Raw genomic sequence first — 22,105 nt, forward strand, 5'->3', positions numbered from 1 at the left:
TTCTGGAACACAGATGGAGCATTACACAAACCAAAAGGCATAACCAGGTATTCATAATGCCCGTCCCTAGTGTTAAACGCGGTCTTCCATTCGTCACCTTCTCGTATTCAAATGAGATTGTATGCACCTCTGAGATTCAACTTAGTGAAAATAGAAGCCCCCTTCAACCTGTCAAATAGCTCAGATATTAGAGGTAAGGGGTATCGGTTTTTGATAGTCACAGCGTTTAAACCTCTATAGTCGATGCAGGGTCTGAGGGTACCATCCTTTTTGGCAACGAAAAAGAACCCTGCTCCTGCAGGCGCTGAGGATTTCCGGATGAAACCTTTCTCCAGATTCTCGGCGACATACTCAGAAATGGCCTGGGTCTCTGAAATGGACAAAGGGTAGGTACAACCCCTGGGCAGGGTTGCTCCAGGGACCAGGTCAATAGCACAGTCAAAAGATCTTTGGGGATGAAGCACCTCAGCAGACTTCTTACAGAACACATCCCGGAAATCGCTGTATGCCGAGGGAAGATCAGACGATACAGATGTGGTAGCAATGGGAAGTTTCTCCTTGGGGGTCACCTTGAGAAGACAGGATGAGAAACATGAAGGACCCCAAGCCAGGATCTGCCCAGAGACCCAGTCTACATGTGGCGAGTGGAGCTGTAGCCAAGGAAGGCTCAATACAATGGGGGTAGAGGCCTTGGGTAGGATGAGGAAGGAGATCCACTCCTGGTGGAGTATCCCTACCGACGTCCTAATAGGTAGCGTATGGAAATGGATAGGGCCCCCTGGGAGCACAGTGCCATCAATTGCCGAGACTACCAGTGGAGAAGCGAGGGGAGAAAGGGTAAGCTTCATAGAAGAAGCAGTTCTCCAGTCCATAAAATTGCCAGCAGCCCCGGAGTCCAGATATGCTAGAACCGATTGGGGAGAAGTGCCTACATGGAGGAACACCGGAAGAAGAAGGCGAGAAGGTGATGTTTCTGTGTCCAATACTCCACCTTCCAAATGTATTAGACCCGAGCGTTTCCCAGACGAAGCGAGCAGAAGTCACGAAAATGACCCTTGCCCCCACAATAAAGACACAAGCCCAGAGTTCTGTGTCTAGCACGTTATTCGGGGGTTAGTCTGGTCCGGCCCAGCTGCATGGGTTCCTCAGCAGACAGAGGATGCTCCACAGTGTGACGGGGAAAAAAGCTCAGGCTGACTAGGACCTAGGGGGTGCTGGCGTCTTTTTTCTAAGGACCTCTCCTGGAAACGAATGTCAATCTGATTGCATAAGGAAATTACATCGTCCAGACCGGCCGGGATAGCTCTTCCTGCTAATTCGTGCTTCACTCGGTCAGAGAGGCCATGTAAAAAGGTTGCGACCAGGGCCTCATTGTTCCAGCTCAATTCCGCTGTGAGGATACGGAACTGAAGTGCATATTGTCCCACTGAACAAGATTCTTGGCGAAGGTGTAAAAGGGCATTAGCCGCAGAAGAAATCCGAGCTGGCTCCTCGAAGATATTACGAAAGAGCTTCAAGAAGTTGGACAGGCTGGAAACCACTGGATCATTTTTCTCCCACTGGGGAGCAGCCCAGGCTAAAGCTTCACCGGAGAGGAGGGAAATTATATAGGCTACCTTTGCCCGATCAGACAGAAAGTTTTGAGGCTGGAGCTCAAAATGAATGGTGCATTGGCTGAGGAAGCCCCTGCAGGCCTTGGAGTCCCCAGAGAAACGGGATGGAGCTGGCAGTAAAAATGAATGCGTGGATGCGACTGGTGTGATAGGTGCAGTTGCAGACTGTACTTGAGGCTGCAGGTTCGGGGTCCCCAAGGAAGCCTGTAGCTGCTCGAAGCGGGAATCCAGATCTTGAAGGAATCGCATCACCTGAGTCTGATTAGATTCCTGGGTTTAAAGTCTCTGAACTATGCCCTGCAAAGGATCGACTGCAGGAAGCGGCACGTCAGCCGGGTCCATGGCTGATCAAACTGTCAGGTCACCTTGAGGCCAGGTGACAAATGCACACCGTAGGGATTAGGAGTGCACCGCGAGGTTGTGGACCCTACGGCTGACTGCTGCGGACGGGGGTCAAGGTGATAGGAAGGCAGGGCCGCCAGAACACCAAGATGGATCCCACCAGGGTTAGAGCGTAAGATTCCCTGGGGCGCGGAGTCTAAGAGCCAGCAGGTGTTCACCAGAGCCTCGAGTGGTGAGGATGGACTTGGCTGCAACTGGCTCCAGGTTGCGACCCCCAGGGTCCCCCAGCTCACACCCACAGTAGGCAACAGGAGGATAGGGATGGTGAGGGACAAAGCCAAGGTCGAGGGCCACAAGCAGACCGGAATAGTCAGGGACACGCCAAAAGGTTAGAATCACAGGCAAACAGGGATGGTCCAGGACAGGCCAAAGTCGGTAACGGATTAACAGCAGAGCACACGGCAGGTAACAGGAAGCTAACACACAAAGGTTGATCAGCAGGGCTGGCCTGCAGTGCACAGGTTAATATAGAGTTCTCTGATAGGAGCTAGGGTGGAGCCATGCCAGAGGATGGATTATAAAAGCAGTCAGGTGAGGGTCTGCTGGTCTCTAGAAATGAACACATGGAGACAGGTAAGCAGACGAACTCTATTGCATAACCATGACAACTATGCTTTCTATATTTGAAAGTATTTTATACGTGTATTACACCCTTATATATTGCACACCAAATAGTACACCTATACCAGTCCTTAAAAGGACCTTTGTGGACCTAATAGTAGCTAGCTAGTAGCTAGGGAATTGCAGACTGCCCCTGCTCCAAAAACCAAACTGTCCCTACACTGAGAAACGACAGCTGCAGAATCGGTCAGCAGCACTGCATGCAGTGCACTATAATATGCTTTCTATATTTGAAAGAAAGTATATTATACGTGTATTACAACCCTATATACTGTACACCTATACCAGTCCTTAAAAGGACCTTTGTGGACCTAATAGTAGCTAGCTAGTAGCTAGTGAATTGCAGACTGAATTTCCAATTGTCCATGTGCTGAAATGTCTCAATTGGCTGTCCTGTACCCCATGATGGATGTGTCATGGGTCAAAGTTCTTCACAATGTAAAAGAATATGTCCAACGCAAACAGCGCCAGAAGTCCGCCGGTTTGACAAAACGCGAACGAGCAAAGTTCACCGCGAAACGACCGCCGGGGCGAACTGCAAGGCCATCTCTAATCAGTTCCATAAAGGAACTGATTTAGGTGGTCGAAGCAAGATGAAGTTTTCTATTCAACTTTGCATGAGGTTGTTGGGAAAGATGGTGGTTTCATTTGAGGCCGTTCCTTATGCTTAGTTTCATTCGAAACTACTGCAAAATATTATCCTATCGCCTTGGAACAAAGGGTTCAAGCTCAAGATTCCCAATGTGTCTGACTCCAAAGCCTAAGGCCACATCACCCTGAAAGATCTTGTCTGATCTTGGAGGCTAAGCAGGGTTGGGCCTAGTTAGCACCCGGATGGACCACCCGAAAATACCAGGTACTGTACGCTGGGTACGCAGGAGCCTCAATTAATGGCTAATATCCAAAAATCTGCAATGGGGAAAATCCTTCCTTCAGTTACCACGGAAGTGGTCCAGATCAGAAATGACCTTGACCATTATCATTCTAGAAATTCAGGCAATGCACTTGGTTCTGAGGGCCTGAACATTCAGTTTACAGTATTGTCCTGCCAGGATCCAATCCGAATATAGGCCACAGCAATGGCCTATATTAATCACCAAGGGGGCACAAGAAGTTGTGCAGCCCAGAGAAAGGTGAATCATATCCTATCTTGGACAGAAAACTATGTACTTTGCCTATCGACGGTCTTCATTCTAGGAATAGAAAATTGGCAGGCGGACTACTTGAGTCACCAGCAGTTGTTCCCGGGATAATGGTTGCTTCACCCCGATATCTTCCTGTCAATATGTCAAAGATGGGGGATCCTAGACATAGATCTGTTTACGTCCAGGTTAAACTAAGAAATTGACAACTTTTTGTCAAAAACAAAGGATCCGCTAGCATGCGGAACAGATGCCTTGGAATTCCCATGGAATAGGTTCTCGCTGATTTATGCATTCCTTCCTATTCTGCCTGTGTCCAGGACTTCTTCGCAGGATCAAGCAGGAAGGGAAGTTGTGATTCTTGTGGCCTACAATGGGGCCCAGGAAATCTTAGTATACTGGGATCGTAAAGATGACAGTAGGGGACCCATAGACCCTACCGCCACGGCCAGACCTTCTTTCTCATGGTCCGGTATTCCATCCTTAAATAGTTTGTTATAAAATTTTGCAAACAGGTAATTTTTATCCTTCACTGATGTGCGCTGATAAGGCTGCACTGATGGGCACCGAGAGGCTGTACTGATGAGCACTGATAGGTACTAATGAGGTGTCACTGATGGGCACTAATGAGGCGGCACTGGTGGGCAATGATGAGGAGGCACTGAAAGGTGGCACTGATGAACACTGATAGGTGGCACTAATGGGCTCTGATAGGTAGCTCTGAAGGGCACTGAGAGGTGGCACTGATAGGTGGCACTGATGGGCACTGATGGGCAGCACTGATAGGTGACACTGATGATGGGCACTGATGGGCACTGATAGGTGGTTCTGGTTGGCACTGATTGGCAGCACTGCTGGGCACTGATTAGTGGCACTGGTGGGCACTGATACAGTGGGAAAAAATGATTTGATCCCCTGCAAATTTTGTAATTATGCCCACTTACAAAGAAATGAAGGGTCTATAATCTTTATCATAGGTGTATTTTAAATGATAGAGAAAAAATATTAACCAAAAATCTAGAAAAACACATGATACAAATGCTATTAATTGAGTTGCAGTTCAGTGAGAAAAATAAGTATTTGATACAAAAGCAAAACATGACTTGGTGGAGAAACAGTTGTGGTTTGCACTCATTTTAAAAATATTAAAAAGTTGGCGCTAACTCAGACTTTCTCATATTTTGTTTTACCAATATTGTTGTGTGTGGTATTTAATATGCACTAAATGTATTTATTTGGTGTTTTTCATATATATTTGTTTTAGTTAGCGCTATCTTTTTTTTTTTTTTTTTTAATTGTTTGAAAAGTGATATATTTACTTGAAAAAGAGGCAACTCTACTCACTATTCACAGCACTTCTTTATTGTTCGTTGCCACTTCTTGTTTATTTAAAATCACAAGGTTTGTACATATCTCAGGAGAGATTTTGGACCACTCTTCTTTACAGATCTTCTTTAAATCCTTAAGGTTTCTTGTCTGTCTCTTGGCAACTCGGATTGTCAGCTCCCTCCATACATCTCTTTTAGGATTAAGGTCTGGAAACTGGCTAGGCCACTCCCTGACCTTAATGTGCTTCTTCTTGAGCCACTCCTTTGTTGCCTTGGTGGTATGTTTTGGCATGTCATGTCATTGTCATGCTGGCAGAACCATCCATGACCCATCTTCAGTGTTCTGGCTGAGGGAAGAAGGTTCTCATCCAAGATTTTACAATACATGGTCCCGTTCATTGGCCCCTCAATGTGGCAAAATCAACCTGTACCTTTAGCAGAGAACCAGCCCAAAGCATAATGTTTCCACCTCCATGCTTGACTGTAGGGATGTTGTTCTTAGAGTCAGCATTTTTCTTCCTACAAACACGACGAGTCAAGTTAATGACAAAGAGCTCATTTTTGGTCTCATCTGACCACAGTACTTTCTCCCAATCCTTTACTGAATCATTTAGATGTTCATTGGCAAATTTCAGACAGGCCTGTACATGTGCCTTCTTGAGGAGGGGGACCTTGCAGGTGCTGCAGGATTTCAATCAATGGCGGCGTATTGTGTTACCAATGGTTTGTTTGGCGACCATGGTCCCAACTGCCTTAAGATCATTCACATGCTCCTCCCGTGTAGTTCTGGGCCAATCCCTCACTTTTCTCATGATCATCCCTACCCCATGGGGCGAAATCTTGCATGAAGCGCCAGACCAAGGGTGATTGATGTTTATTTTGTATTTATTCTATTTGCAAATAATAGTTCCAACAGTTTCTTACCAAACTATTTGCTGATCGCCTTGTAGCCCATTCCAGCCTTATGCAGTTCTACAATCTTGACCCTGGCATCCTTTGACAGCTCTTTGGTCTTGCACATGATGGTGGGGTTGAATGGAAGAAAGATTCCGTGGACAGGTGTCTATTATACACATAACGAGTTGTCTTTAGGAAGCACCTTCTTAAATTGATAGAATTAATCTGTGTACCACATGCCCACATATTGTAGCCAGTCTGAGAGAGCCATAATTATGGTTGGTTGGTAGGGGATTAAAAATACTTATTGTACTCACTGAACTGCAACTCAGTTTCTAACATTTGTATCATTTGTTTTTTCTGGATTTTTGGTTGATATTCTGTCTCTATCATTTAAAGTACATCTATGATAACACTGATAGAAGTCATAAGACTACTCTAACTGCTAATGAAAAAAGGTATTTAGCAGTTTATATTTACTAAATTATTGCATGTCCATGTTCTGTGAACTGTGGGAGACCAGATATAGTGAATCCAGGATCCTGGGTTTAGTAAGACTTTAAATATTCTAATAAAAAAATAAAGAAAATTGGCAAAAACATTAAAGCTTCCCCTAAACAGGAAAGAACAATACTTTTGAGGGATGTAGCTGAAAATATATTAGACAGTGTAGATGTTAGAAATAGGCCTTTAAAATGCACACAACAGGCATGCAGTGCAGGGGCTGGTAATAGAAAATTGAAGAAATTTGATTGGGTACAAACAAACCCACAGAGAAGAGTATTATAGTAATCAAAAGACATCTAATTAAAGAATGCATCATGTATCATATATCATAAATAAGAAAAGGGCATATGCAAGACATGTTTCATGACTGAAAATAAAATAAAGTTAGGCTATCCATAGAGCTAAATTTGTAGACTTCTGAAACAGTGTACATCAAACATAATGTTCCATCTGCCAAAAATTGCCTAATTTTTAAAGAAAAGAAAACCACCACAAAGTGCAAACAAAGCAGAAACAATGGATTTGTGGCGGTGGCATTGTTGCCTTTTTCCATTCTATGAGTGTTATTTTCTATTTATTATTTTTCTATCTTTTCAATATAAGAGAATCAAAGTATTGCACACAATATGCTCTTTGATTTGTATGTTGTAATACTTATGATATTATTGGTACTTGAAAACCTTGTATTGATCTGGATCTTTTGTCAATATACCTTAGTAAAGTCCTTTTTGCTCTTGGAACAGCATGATAAACAAACATCTGGCAAGTAATGGATTATTTGCTAGTCTGGCAAGCACTTTATTGGGACTATGGATAGCCAAAAACTATTACTGTAAGGTTTAAGCTGAACAGTTAAGTAAACAGGTAAATAGATATGATGTGTATCTATCAGAGGGTGGTTCTGTGGATACACTATAAAACGAAAAAAACCAAATGCCACGTCCTTCAAATAGCTTGAAAAAAAATAGGGGGGGAGGAGACGAGGGAAGGGAGAAACACAAAAAAACCTCAACAAAAAATGTTGGTTGTTTTTTACTTTTTAGGCATAATAATATATTTAAATGTAATGAAAAAAGGGGGAGAAGAAAGGAATATTTTAGATAAAAAAATATTTATTTATAAAAAAGGAAAAAGAAAGAAAGTGTATATAAAACATACCAAATACTGTTTCATATCCTGTCTAAACTAGTGCATTTTAACAATGCCCATATATATTCCCATTAGGCATATGAGCCCAAAAAAGGAGAATACCAAACACACGTTAATACTCAATATAAAAACAGTTTACAGTAGACAGGATATTAATTACAGAACCAATTGGATATATTCTGGTGCTCTACATGTTTCACGTTTTGATTAACGCTTCCTCAGGAGCTTTAATCATTTTCTAAAATAAAGAGAATGTATCAAACAGATTCATAAAACATGTCATATACATTTACAATTAATCCCCCAAACAAATTATAATTACAGAATAAAGAAAAATAAACAAACCTTACTCCCAGGGGGAAGAGGGGGAAAAAAAGGGGGGGGGGGGGTTATGTACTGTGGGAACATTTTACTAAAGTTGAAGCGATATGGGAACGGATGTGACATTTTATTAGATAAAAAACATTTATCATAGTGTGGACCCTTGAAGCGGGGAGGGGAAAAAAAAGGAAGGGAGGGGGAACCCTTTATATCTATGTACAAAATAGAGTATGTAATAGTAAAATGGAATTAAACTTACTTACATTTTTCATGGGAGCACCCCAAGAAAAACATGCAGGAAAAGAAAAAAATAGAAAGGTAGATATTTCTCTATGCAAATAGAATGATTTTCATATCGACATCACACTGCTGTATGTACAGGAGCCTGCGGTTAGCATAGAGGTTTCAAATGTTTATGATGTGAGACAGCACCGGAAAAAGGTGTTGCACCATAATCTGTATGGATAAAAAGGGGGCATAATAAGAAAGGATTTCATAATACATCTTAGTTTCTTATATAAGAGGTTGGTATATATTTTAAAAAAAAATTGAAAGAGGTATAATGTTGTGTACATATTAATATCCTAGAAGTAAACAGGTAAGATAGATAGTTGTTTATCTGCCAAAGAATTTATATTTCTGTCCATCTAGTTCTAAGATTTAAACAGCCCTGCTAGAGTTCACAGCCAATATGGTGACTAGACGTTCCTCTAATGCAGCGGTGTTGCTAGGATTATAAAATACATGGGGCATTCCTGGGCACTGAAAAAAAAAGATGGTGCAGTGCAGCAGGGGCGGATCCAGAGTCTAGTCTCGGGAGGGGCACTTCTATAAAATATGTTTTTTTGGGGGCAATTTATATGGGAAATGGCTGGTATTGGCACTTCAATCATTACGGCACCATGGTTGTTATGGTGTCAGGATGATTGAAGCACATTATTTCTATTAATACATTGTAATATAAAATTAAATGGTTCAACTCACCATAATGCAGAATCAATGGGAGCCCTGAGGGTGTCTTTCGCCATGTCGCCTGCCACCAAATGCGGATTGTCACTTGCCACATCACTTGTCACCAAATACGGATTGCTACTTGCCACGTAGCCTGCCACGCATTGCGGATTGTCACTTGCCACGTCACCTGCCACACATTGCGGATTGTCACTTGCCACATAGCCTGCCACACATTGCGGATTGTCACTTGCCACGTCGCCTGCCACACATTGCGGATTGCCACTTGCCACGTAGTCTGCCACACATTGCGGATTGTCACTTGCCATGTCACCTGCCACACATTGCTGATTGTCACTTGCCACGTAGCCTGCCACACATTGCGGATTGCCACGTCACCTACCACACATTGCGGATTGTCACTTGCCACGTCACCTGCCACACATTGCGGATTGACACGTAGCCTGCCACACATTGCGGATTGCCACTTGCCACATAGCCTGCCACACATTGCGGATTGCCACGTCACCTACCACACATTGCGGATTGTCACTTGCCACGTCATCTGCCACACATTGCGGATTGTCACTTGCCACATAGCCTGCCACACATTGCGGATTGTCACTTGCCACATAGCCTGCCACACATTGCGGATTGTCACTTGCCACATAGCTTGCCACACATTGCGGATTGCCACTTGCCACGTCACCTACCACACATTGCGGATTGTCACTTGCCACGTCATCTGCCACACATTGCGGATTGTCACTTGCCACATAGCCTGCCACACATTGCGGATTGTCACTTGCCACATAGCCTGCCACACATTGCGGATTGTCACTTGCCACATAGCTTGCCACACATTGCGGATTGCCACTTGCCACGTAGTCTGCCACACATTGCGGATTGTCACTTGCCATGTCACCTGCCACACATTGCTGATTGTCACTTGCCACGTAGCCTGCCACACATTGCGGATTGCCACGTCACCTACCACACATTGCGGATTGTCACTTGCCACGTCACCTGCCACACATTGCGGATTGACACGTAGCCTGCCACACATTGCGGATTGCCACTTGCCACATAGCCTGCCACACATTGCGGATTGCCACTTGCCACGTCACCTACCACACATTGCGGATTGTCACTTGCCACGTCATCTGCCACACATTGCGGATTGTCACTTGCCACATAGCCTGCCACACATTGCGGATTGTCACTTGCCACATAGCCTGCCACACATTGCGGATTGTCACTTGCCACATAGCTTGCCACACATTGCGGATTGCCACTTGCCACGTAGTCTGCCACACATTGCGGATTGTCACTTGCCACGTCACCTGCCACACATTGCTGATTGTCACTTGCCACGTCGCCTGCCACACATTGCGGATTGCCACTTGCCACGTCACCTACCACACATTGCGGATTGCCCCTTCTCACGTAGCCTGCCACACATTGCGGATTGTCACCTACTGTGTCACTTTTCTGCTAAGGTGTTCTTTTGTTGAGTTTAGAGTGAAGATAGGCAGCAGAGAGATGATGTAATCTCTCTGCTGCACACAGCTTCCTGCACAGTGAGGGCGGAACTGGAGGGATGCAGGGCAGTGAGAGATGATGTCATCTCTCTGCTCCCCTGCCCGCTGACTTCCTGATTGGCCAGCAGCCCTCCTAAGCTGCCCAGCTGCCCCCCCCTCACCCGTCCACTCTGCACAGTCACCCGCGGAACCGGGCGCGCTGGCACCCACGGAATCGGCCTCGCTGGTACCCACGGAATCGGCCGCGCTGGTACCCGCGGAACCAGCCGCGCTGGTACCCGCGGAACCGGCCACGCTGGTACCCGTGGAACCGGCCGCGACTGTACCCGCAGAACCGGCCGCGATTGTACCCGCGGAACCGGCCGCGCTGGCACCCGCTGGGCATATTCTCGGAGGGGGCAATTGCCCTGTTGCCCCCCCCCTGGATCCGCCGCTGCAGTGCAGTATGTGTGTAAAGGGGTGTACTTACATAGTGTTTGCAAAGATAGAAGTTTTTACCTTAACCACTTGCCGACCAGCGCACGACGATTTTCCGGTAGGCAAATGGGCGTACATGTACGTCCCTTTAAATTTGCCGCCCTGCCATCGGGAGCGCGCAGCCGCCGGCGCGCTCCCGCGCTGGTCGGGACCCCCGTGAGTCCGGGCGCATACCCGGGGCATACCCGCGATCGTCTCACGGAGCGGCCAAATGAAGAAATGCCGTTGTAAACAGCATTTCTCCATTCTGCCTAGCAACTAGTGACGCTGATCTCTGCTCCATGTGATTGGAGCAGAGATCAGTGTTCACTAAATGAAAGCCCAACCCCCCCACAGTTAGTAACACACCCCTAGGAACACTTAACCCCTACACTGCCACCCACTGGTTAACCCCTTCACTGCCAGTGTCATTTACACAGGAATCACTGCATTTATATAGCAGTGATTACTGTATAAATGACAATGGTCCCAAAAATGTGTCAAAAATGTCCGATGGGTCCCCCACAATGTCGCAGTCACAATAAAAATCGCTGATCGCCGCCATTACTAGTAAAAAAAAATAATAAAAAATTAATAAAAATGCTATAAAACTATCCCTATTTCGTAAACGCTATAACTTTTGCGCAGACCAATCAATAATCGCTTATTGCGATTTTTTTTTACCAAAAATATGTAGAAGAATATGTATTGGCCTAAACTGAGGGAAAAAAAATGTTTTTTTATATATTTTTGGGGGATATTTATTATAACAAAAAGTAAAAAATAATGCATACGCTCTTTTTGTTTATAGCGCAAAAAATAAAAACCGCAGGGGTGATCAAATACCACCAAAAGAAAGCTCTATTTGTGGGAAAAAAAGGACGTCAAATTTGTTTGGGAGCCACGTCGCACGACCGCGCAATTGTCAGTTAAAGTGACGCTGTCCCGAATCGCAAAAAGTGGTCTGGTCTTTGACCAGCAAATTGGTCCGGTCTGAAAGTGGTTAATACAGTCTATCCATTTAGGTAAAAAACATTCTGTGTGCAGCCTTCCCTCAACACACCCATTCTCAATACAGCGCTGGGCTTGAGAGCAGCAGCTCTCTTCGCTGTGTCTCCTCACAGGGCAGATTGATAGCGTTGGCTGCTATCAATCAAATCCTGTGATAAAACTGCTGGTTGGAAGCTAAACAGTGGACCCTTGAGTGGAGTGTGAACAAGTATAGCTTTTTGACTGCTGGTGACTGCTGGGTTGCATTTTAGATTCTTTTTGGGGCTTTTCCTTGTAGCTTTTTAATACCCTGTTCTGACACTTTTTAAACAGTTTTTTTTTCCTTTGCTTCCTTCAGTCTACTAATTAAGGGGAGTGGTTAATTGGGCACAGGTGCTTGAGGCCTATATAACGTTGTGTAGAACTCATTGTGAGCCTGCTCATCTTGAGTCTACGGGAACTCTGTCTAAGTGGAACTGGTCAAAGTGGTGAATTAAAACCAGAGTTGAAAACAGGAGGTTATAACAGGGTCATAGTACCTGTGTAGTGTGAGTACCTGAGTGTTGTCTGAGTAGTGTGTGTGGATCGTTAGTACTTGTGTATTGTGGGTGCACGCTGGTCTCTGAGTACCTGTGTATTGTCTTCAGTACCTGTGTACTGCCTTGTTGAGTATTAGTGTAAGGAAGCTAGTTGTTAGGTAATTTGGACTGGGTATAATTGCTAATCCTCATTAAATTAATAGGTACGATGCCCGTCGGGTGTGGAGAGGCGACTCATGTACATCTTGCGGCATGTATGCATTCCTTGATCATCTGATCGAGGGTGAATACTGCTGTGCAAAATGGAAGCACGTTGTTTCCCTGGAAGCCCAGGTTCTGAATCTGGGGAAGCAACTGTCAGCACTGAGAGGACCCTCCACACTAAAGGAGAGCTGGGAACATACACGGCATGTGCTGGCAGGGGCCAGCACAGAGGTGGGTGGAGACAAAGTGGTGCAGGCACTAGCAAAGAGTAGATGGGTGACAGTCAGGAAGGTTAGAGGGGCAAGTGCCAGGGAGGCCGATCCAGGGCTGGAGCATCCCAATAAGTATGCTCCATTGAGTGACATTGGTGATCCCAGTCAGGGACCAGCACTGCTGGAGCTGAGGGATTCTCCTAGCTACATGGGGAAGAACTTCACCAGTGAGAGTGAGGGGGGGGGGGGGGGGGTGAAGGGAAAGGAAAGACAGATTCTGGTGGTAGGGGACTCAATTCTTAGAAGGACAGAGAGGGCAATCTGTAATAAAGACCTGAAGCGCCAAACTGTATGTTGTCTACCGGGTGCTCGGGTTTGGCACATCACAGATCAGGTGGACAGATTACTGGGAGGGGCTGAGGAAGACCCAGCTGTCATGGTGCACGTTGGCACCAATGACAAAGTCAGAGGCAGATGGAGTGTCCTAAAGAATTATTTTAGGGACTTGGGAGCTAAATTGGGGACCTCTGAGGTACTTCTCAGTCGATAACTGGTACTATAGAAGGGATGGACTGCACAGAAATGAGGAGGGTGCAGGTCAGCTGGGAATAAGGATGGCCAAAAAGTTAGATGGGTTTTTAAACTAGGTGATGGGGGGGAGGGTCCAGAGACAGAGGTTTTCAGTGTGGAACATATTCCAGAGGGTAATATTAGGGGCATTAGTGGTAGGGTAACCAAAGCACATAAACCCAAGGTAAGTATAGTAGCAAGTCCTAGTTGCAATCTCGGAACACCCAAGAGGATAGTATGTGACCGGTCAAAATATATTAATGCATTAAAATGTTTGTTCACCAATGCCAGAAGTCTGCCAAGCAAAATAGGTGAGTTGGAAGCTCTGGTGCATCAGGAGAGCTATGATGTAATCGGTATTGTTGAAACTTGGCTTCATTCCTCACATGACTGGGGTATTAATATTCCTTGCTATGCACTCTTTCGGAAAGACAGAGTAAAAAGGAAAGGTGGAGGGGCCTCTCTGTATGTGAGAAGTGATCTCAAAGTGAGTGAGAAGGAGGACCTGGTGGGCGGAGAGTGTGATGAGTCTGAAGCATTATAGGTGGAACTGCATACAGATGTGCGTAGTTCAAAGTTAATCATTGGAGTTTGTTATAGACCACCCAATGTTAATGAGGAGGTGGAGACTCAGCTCCTTGCACAGATTTAGAGGGCTGCAAGGGCTGGGACAGTAGTAATAATGGGGGATTATAACTACCCAGAAATTGACTGGAGTAATGGCACTGCTCGGACAGTTAAAGGGCAAAAAATTATAAACCTATTAGAGGACAATTTTATGGTCCAGTTTATTGAGGCCCCAACTAGGAATTAATGCTCTGTTGAACCTGGTAATCTCAAACCATGCAGAACATATTACTAATATTCAGATAAAGGAACACCTGGGTAGCAGTGACCATAATCACCTTGATGTTAGCTGTAAGCAAAAATCACATATGGGAAAGATAAAAACACTTAATTTCAAGAGAGAAAATTTTCCAAGCATGAGGGCTGCTCTCCGGGACCTAGACTGGGAGAAAATATTGGCATCAATGGGCACAGAACAGAAATGGTAATTCTTCAAAAAGACTGTTTCTGATCTCACTGCAAAGTATATTGCCATGGGCAATAAGTTTAAAAGGCTAAAAATAAAACCTATCTGGCTCACGGCCAAAGTTACAAAAAAGCTATAAACTATAAGAAAAGAGCTTTTAAAAAATATAAAAATGAAGGAACACTAGTGTCATTTAAATGTTACAAAGAATATAACAGAATATGTAAAAAGGAAATCAAGGATGCAAAAATTCAAAATGAAAGACAGATTGCAAAAGATAGTAGGACAAACCCCAAAAAATTCCACAAATATATTAATAGTAAAAAGGTCAAGTCTTAGCATATAGGCCCTTTACAAAATAATCTGGAGTGGGTGGCTGGGGACAAAGAGAAGGCTAATTTATTAAATACTTTATTCAGCTCTGTGTATACAAAGGAGCATGGGGGAGCTCATGTCTATAATGGGGGTGGTAGTGACACAGCCCCAAATCCACAATGGCTCAAAAGTGATATGGTCCAGAAATATTTGGACAGAATAAAGGTGGATCCACCCACGGATCCTAAAAGAATTGAGCTCTGTCATTTCAAAGCCATTGTATCTAATTTTTAGGGATTCATTAATGACAGGAATAGTACCACTGGATTGTGGTGCCTATATTTAAAAAGGGAACAAAGTTTTTACCAAGTAACTATAGACCTGTTAGTTTAACTTCTATAGTTGGGAAGATACTGGAGAGATTAATAAAAGACCACATAGACTTCTTGCAGGAAAAAAAATATTTTAAGCAACAGACAGCATGGATTCATGAAAGGCAGAAGTTGTCAGACAAACCTGATTTCTTTTTATGAGGTGGTAAGTAAAACCTTGGACAGAGGGGTGGCGGTGGACGTGGTATACTTGGATTTTGCGAAAGCGTTCGATACAGTTCCGCACACACGGCTCATGTGTAAGGTAAAGTCTACAGGTTTGGAAATATCAGTTTGTAAATGGATAGAAAACTGGCTAAAAGGCAGAATTCAGAGAGTAGTGGTTAATAATTCTTACTCTGAATGGTCTAAGGTTATCAGTGGTGTACCCCAAGTTTCAGTGCTGGGACCCTTACTTTTTAATAACTTTATAATATCTTTATAAATGTCTTTGCAGATGACACCAAGCTATGCAGTGGAATAACGTTCTTACAGGATGTGGCCAATTTACAAGCCGACCTCAATGGTTCTGTCTAATTGGGCGACTATGTGGCAGATGAGGTTTAATGTTGAGAAATGTAAAGTTATGCACTTGGGGGCTAAGAATATATCATACATTTTAGTGGGAGTACAACTGGGCGGATCCATAGTGGAGAAGGATCTGGGGGTTTTGGTAGATTATAAGCTCAATAATAGCATGCAATGTCAAGCTGCGGTTTCCAAAGCGAGGAAAGTCCTTTCTTGTATTACTCCAGAGAGAGAGATATCATTTGGCCCCAGTTCAAATCATCAGTAAGACCTCATCTGTAATATGCAGTTCAGTTTTGGGCACCAGTTCTCAAAAAGGATATTGGGGAACTGGAGAAAGTGCAGAGAAGGGCAACCAAACTCATAAGAGGCATGGGAGGAGCTCAGCTATGAGGGAAGATTAGAGGAACTGAATTTATTCACTCTTGATAAGAGGAGATTAAGGGGGGATATGATCAACATGTACAAATATATAAGGTTGAACTGGATGGACTTGTGTCTTTTTTCAACCTAACTATGTAACTATGGGTCCATATAGTGAACTTGGTGTTGAGTTATTCACTTTACAGTCAACAAAGAGGACAAGGGGGCACACTTTACGTCTAGAGGAAAATCTCCAAATGAAAAAGTTTCTTCACAGTCAGAGCTGTGAAAATGTGGAATAGACTCCCTGCAGAGGTGGTTCTGGCCAGCTCAGTGGATTGCTTTAAGAAAGGCCTTGATTACCGTATTTCCTAAATGTACATAATATAACTGGTTACTAACATTTATAGGTAAAGTTGATCCAGGAAAAATCTGATTGCCTCTCGGGGGATCAGGAAGGAATTTTTCCCCTGCTTTAGCAAATTGGATCATGCTCTGCTGGGGTTTTTGCCTTCCTCTGGATCAACTGTGGGTATAAAATTGGGTATATGGGATCGTATGACATTATTACTATTTTTTTTTTTTTTTTTGCGGTTGAACAAGATGGACTTGTGTCTCTTTTCAACCTGATTTACTATGTAACTATGTATAAAGGAGCAGGGGGCACTATCAGAATCAACCTGCAGTTGTGCCACAATGGGAAGCTGCTTCCGAGAAAAGGAGAAGCCAGGGGTGCCAGTGGTGGACCCCAGAAGAGGAGGGAGGAGGTACGGGGCTGTTCTATGCAAAACCATTGCACAGAGCAGGTAAGAATAAAATGTTTGTTATTTAAAAAAAAGTAGGGTTTACAATTACTTTAAACACTACCTGACAATACACATAATACACATAATACACATACTCCTTAAGCCCACAAAATATGTAATAAAAAGAGCTAGTCACAAGCTCATACTTTTAATAAAACATGAAGTGTTGAAGAATAGGTACTTGCATGTTATTTTTTTAAATCGGTATCTTTTATGTTTGTTTTAATAGAATAATCTTGATAAAAAAAATTACTATGCCACAAGCAAGAGCCTTACAGACACATATAAACTACAGCACAATCATTTTTAAAAGCTGAAGCTTTTCCTTTATAAACAGTATCCTTTTCTGCATACTGACTATGCATAAAGAGCTAATATTTTGTCTGAGCCTACCTAACGAAGAACTTTATTAAAGGGATTGTAAAGTAATTTTTTTTAAAATAACATACATGTTATACTTACCTCCACTGTGCAGCTCGTTTTGCACAAAGTGGCCCCAAACCTGCTCTTCTGGGGTCCCTCAGCAGCTGTCTCGGCTTCCTCCTGCAGGTACTTCTCAGGTTCATGTGAGCTCCCTCGCATGGTGAGAAGCACCTGCGGGTGCGCTCCCGTGATACAGCCGGCGGCTATAGCTATAGCCGCTCGCTGTATCACACGGCCCTGCCCCCCCGTCGCTCCGTGTCAGTGGATGTGATTGACAGCAGCGCGAGCCAATGGCTGCGTTGCTTTCCATCCATCCACTCCAGCCAATCAGCGGCCAGGCTGAGTGGTGAAGAGGTCATCAGGGCTGAGCGTGGGATTTTCGAGGGGTCAGGTAAGTAAAATGGGGGGACTGGGGGCGAAGGCACTGTCAGATGTTTTTTCCCCCTAATGCATAGAATTCATTAAGGTGAAAAAACATTTACCTTTACAACCCCTTTAAAATAGTCAGGAACTATAGCAGCCAGCAGCTGTTAAAACATTGAACACATTGGTCAAGGGCATGTAATTATTATTGCCATATAGAGTACAGAGTTTAAGAGTATATAGCATATAGAGTGCAACAGCCATAGGAAGGGAATTCCACATCCTTGCTGCTCTTAGCCCTTGTACACACGTTCGGAGATTCCGACAACCAAATCCGTCAGATTTTGTCCGACGGATTTTGACCGAAACTGTTGCATACACACGGTCGGACAAAGTTTTCGGAAAATCCGACATGATTACGTTATTTCGTTACGACGGGACTACGTTCACGCTAGTAGCCAATAGCTTTGGTGTAGGAATTTGATCTGAGCATGCGTGGCACTTTGTCCGATCGGAATTCTCTACACATGATCGGAGTATGTCCGATCGGAGCATTTTGTCAGAAATTTTTACCAACAAGTTGGAAAACTTGGTCCGCCGTATACTCTGACGGAAACATTCCGATGTAGACCACACACAGTCGGAATATCCGACAAAACGGTCCAATCTGGCACATTCCGTCGGAATCTCCGACCGTGTGTACAAGGGCTTACAGTAAAGAACTCTCTATGTAGTTTAAGGTTCCACGTGTCTTGTTAAACTCCCTTCCACAAAAAGTTTTCATCCCTATTGTGGGGTCACCAATACGGTATTTATAAACTGAAATCATATCCCCTCTCAAGTGTCTCTTCTCCAGAATGTTCACAGAACCTTTATGTATATTCCGATAGATTTTTTCCCAATCTTCAGGGGATAGGGATAAAGAGAGATCTTTTTCCCAGGCTGAGCACGAAAGGCTTGTGTTGGGAGGAGTGTTTGTGAATAGAAGAGAAAGCCTCGTGAAGAGTAAGTGATGTTTGGGTGTTTGCATTAGACAAAGATTTTCAAAAGACGATAGAAGTCTAGAGACTTTGAGCTCCCTATCTAAATCACAGAGATTGTGTGACAATAGTATGTAGTTCCAGGGAGAGATAGGAGAGCCATCACTGTTGGATGGAAGTTTATCACGTGGTAGGGGTTTACCGTGTGGGAAAAGTGGTGGGCTAAAACGGTTTTGAGAGGGCCAGGTGTTGAAGATAAGGATGTTGATTTGCATATTTCTTGGAAGCTTCTAAGAGTTTGGGCCAATAAGGGGAAGTAGAGTGTCAATTGGAACATGTTTCGGGAGCAACGAGGGTAGTGAGTGGAGGGGGAGTGGGGTGAAAGAAGCCTCGAGGGTGACCCAGTCTTTAAATTTGCTATGGATGTTCCAATCTACGATTCTGGTGAGTTGGCAAGCACAATAGTAATTTCTAATATCTGGTAGGCATATTCCTCCTTTGTGTTTGGGTAGAGAGAGGTGTGATAAGCTGATTCTTGGTCGGCGGCTTCCCAGAGAAATTGAGTGCATAGACTTTTAGAGCTTTGTAAAAAGGATATGGGAATATGGATTGGAGCTGCTTGTATAATATAGAGGATAGCTGCTCTACCAAACCAAGAAAAGATAGGCTTGTTCCACCGTTTGACGTCGCTGGTGAGGCTCTGTAGGATAGGTAGATAGTTTTTGACATATAGGGTTTTAAGGTGTCGAGATAGTTAGATGCCTACATATGTTATGTCTTCTTCCTTCCAGTGAAAAGGAAAGTTGCCATTGCATTGGGGGACGAGAGACATTAAGGATGTAGGATTTGCAGAAATGTATCTTGAGGTTAGAGATTAATCTAAACTGACAAAATTCTGCTAAAGGGTTGGGAAGTGACGTATGTGGTTCAGTAAGAAAGAAGAGAATTTCATTGGCAAAAGCTGCTTATTTGTATTCTTTGTTGTGGATTTGTACGCCCTTGATGTCCGGATTGTTTCTGAGGCTGCGTAAGAAGGGTTTTAAGGTGAGTGTGAACAGTAATATGGAGAGGGGGTAAACTTGCCTTGTACCATTGTGGATGGGGAAGGCATTTGACATTTAGTGACCGGGCTGGAGTAGAGAGCCATTATGAAGCTTAATAGGTGACTACCCAAGCCTATGGACCGGAGAACCACTTCCATGTAGTCCCAGGCTACCCTGTCAAATGCCTTCTCCACATCAAGGCATAGTAAAACCTTGGATTGCGAGCATAATTAGTTCCAGAAACATGCTTGTAATCCAGAGCACTTTTATATCAAAGCACATTTCCCCATAAGAAATAATGGAAACTCAAATGATTCGTTCCGTAACCATTTATTCATAGGTCCTTGAGTTTATAGTCCATATAAAAAGATTATAGCAATGTGACCAGGTTGTGTAACCATAAAACGTCCATCCACAAATGCAAGACTCCACAAGGGGATTAGAAGCAAAATCCAGCAGGAGCTACAGAGTATAAAAGAGAAGAGAGGTACCTCTAAGTTCAGTAATATGTTGCTAAATGTTGTACCTTCATTAAATACAACCATATTGTTACACTTAGAGGCACCTCTCTTCTCTTTTATACTCAGTTGTGACGTGACGCTACTTGTATTTCAAGACACCACTTGTATATCAAGTCAAAATGTATTTAAAAATGTTGCTTATCTCGCAAAACGCTCTCAAACCAAGTTACTCTTAAACCAAGGTTTTACTGTATAAGAAGAAACCTGCTTGGTTGGAGGAGGTCATAAGGTGGTGTAGATTTATTGCTTTGATGGTGTTATCCCTGTCTTCTCTGCCAGGGATAAATCCTAATTGATCTCAATCGATAATGGATGGGAGGAGGGGAAGCAGATGGTTTTATAAGATTTTTGCAAAGATTTTGATGTCTAGGTTTAATAGGGATATTGGTTTATAATTTGCTGTTTGTGTAGGATCTTTTCCTTCCTTAGGGATAACTGACATGTGTGCTTCCAAAAAGTTTGGAGTGAGATCGTGGTCGGGATTGAGATAGTTGAATCCTTTGAGAAAAGGAGCAGATAGTATATATGAGAATGTTTTGTAGTAGATTTTTGGCTTTTCCCGGGTTTCAAGTGTTTGAGAGCTGTGTCACATTCTTTTTTTCGATATAGGGAGGTCTAGCTTGATTGTGGTGTCTGGTGTGAGTGATCTAGGGCAGTATTTTCCCAGGAAACTCTATATGAGGGTTGACCTAGGTGAGGATTCGGGATGTTGTGTTTCTGAAGTTGGTAGGTTGTATAAGTCTGTGTAGAAGTGCTCAAATACTTTTGCTATGTCTGGTTTGCTTTTTAATGTGTTGCCTTTTGGAGTCTTTAGCCACTTCACAACCAGCACATGAGGATGTATGTCCCTTTTTTGAAGAGGGATATTTCGGTAATGGCATCAGCTTTTGCCACAACCAAGGTATCCATCTCTTCAGGCGCCGGTCGTGTGTACGATAATGGTGGTCTCTGTGGTGGATTCACCACAAGATCACCAGTATTGGCGGCGGGAGAGGAGCCACCACCCTCCCGCTGCTCTCCCGCACCCTCTGCCGCTTACCGGAGCCATCAGTAGCAGTGGAGGTGATCAGGTCCTGTCTCCTGCTTAGTATGTATACGATGGAGGGCAATATGGCCCTCACCCGTCTCCATACCATAGCAGGACAGAAGCAACGTCACTTCCGTCCATACCTCTTAAAGGCACATTTTTTCAATGTCAATTTTTCAAATGACAAATTTTTTTTTTATTATTGCATTTAAGTCCAAATATAAGATCTGAGGACTTTTTGACCCCAGATCTCATATTTAAGAGGAACTGTCATGCTTTTTTTCTATTACAAGGGATGTTTACATTCCTTGTAATAGGAATAAAAGTGACCCAATTTAAAAAAAAAAAAAAAAAACTGTGTAAAAATAAATAAAATCAAGTAAAATAAATAAGAAATAAAAAAAAATTATTTTAAAATGCCCCATCCCGACGAGCTCATGCGCAGAAGCGAACACATATGCATAGGAAAACAGTGGTCGAACCACACATGTGAGGTATTGCCACGATAATTAGTGTGAGAGCAATAATTCTAGCCCAAGATCTTCTCTGTAACTTAAAACATGCAACCTGTAGAATTGTTTAAACGTCGCCTATGGAGATTTTTGAGGATAAAAGATTGATGCCATTCTCCAATTTTTAAGCATGACATGTTGGGTATCAATTTACTCAGCATAACATTATCTTTCACAATATAACAATCTAAAAAATTGGGCTAATTTTACTGCTGTCTTATTTTTTATTCAAAAATTAGATTTTTTTTTTTACAAAAAAGCATGCTGTAAGTCCGCTGCACAAATGCAGTGTAAAAAAAAAAGTATTGCAATTTTATTCTCTAGGATGTTAAAAAAAAAAAAACAATATATAATGTTTGGGGGTTCTAAGTAATTTT

Source organism: Lithobates pipiens, unplaced genomic scaffold (genome assembly GCF_037356315.1).
Source record: "Lithobates pipiens isolate NorthernLeopardFrog02 unplaced genomic scaffold, aLitPip1_a1.2 Scaffold_19, whole genome shotgun sequence".
NCBI lineage: Eukaryota > Metazoa > Chordata > Amphibia > Anura > Ranidae > Lithobates > Lithobates pipiens.